This window comes from Austrofundulus limnaeus, unplaced genomic scaffold, assembly GCF_001266775.1.
Source record: "Austrofundulus limnaeus strain Quisiro unplaced genomic scaffold, Austrofundulus_limnaeus-1.0 Scaffold392, whole genome shotgun sequence".
NCBI classification, from domain to species: domain Eukaryota; kingdom Metazoa; phylum Chordata; class Actinopteri; order Cyprinodontiformes; family Rivulidae; genus Austrofundulus; species Austrofundulus limnaeus.
The window spans coordinates 342,488-343,524 of record NW_013952794.1 but is presented as its reverse complement, the minus strand read 5'-3'; positions in this window follow the sequence as shown (position 1 = coordinate 343,524).

Sequence of the window (1,037 nt, the reverse complement as noted above, 5' to 3'; positions counted from 1 at the left end):
TATATATATAGAGTGCACTTTTCTTGGTGCCATACCTCCGCTATAATTAAACCTGCTCGAAGGCTTTGAGCACACTTTGTGCTCACTATGCCATTGTGTTCTTGTTGAAATCACTTGATGCGCCCACGGTAGTCAAAGGAAGGAAAAAAAGGGGCAGACTTTTGCCATTTGTTAGGAAGCAATGCTTCTCTTGGTGCAAAGTGATTAAATAGCATATTCTGTTTTGTGTTTCAATGTTGGAAATGTGTAGAAAATAAACATTGTGTGTTTTTCTAAGGACACTACTGTGTCTGACAGGAGATGGTTGTGTGTCTAGACATGTTAAATGTTGTTGTACCAGTGACATGTATATGAGTTTATTTTTTATTCTGACCATAAGGGTATTTTTCACAGTGCTGAACATTATTGGCATTGCTCTATTCAAGTGAGGTTATATTTACAAAACGTAAAAGACACTTCAGGGGTTACAGGGCCAATTGATGCGTGTCTGCTGTCACAGTGAAAAGAGCGGTGCGTGGCTATTTGACTTTTCAAGGAATGCAATCATTCATGCTGTTTCTTTCTCGCAGCTCTCCTACTTTTCCTTACTTTCTTTGTGCAGTCATTCTGAGATGAACATCTGGCCAACCAAATAGGTCAGGGTAAAATGGATGTGACAACAATTCATGGAAAGAGGTTGTGTTGGAGATAATTATGTTGAATAATAGCAAGTGGCTGAAAACAAACATTATTTCATCCTCATCCCCACCACTCATCTGTTTACAAGGATTCTGATATTTTAGGCTGGGTCCTCCATGCCTACTCTGACACTCTCTTCACAAACTTACACCTAAGGAGAAAAAGTTTCCTTTGAGCTGCATTTTTTTTCCATTTAAAGAAATATCCTTCAAGGTCACAGACTTGTCCTGACAGCCGCCATTCAAACCATAATCAGTGTGCATTGCTATGGAAGCGATTGTGTTCCATAATCGTAATTAAAATGGATTAATAGAAATGCTGTTTCATTTTCAACATGTACCTGATTTTTTTGACTCATA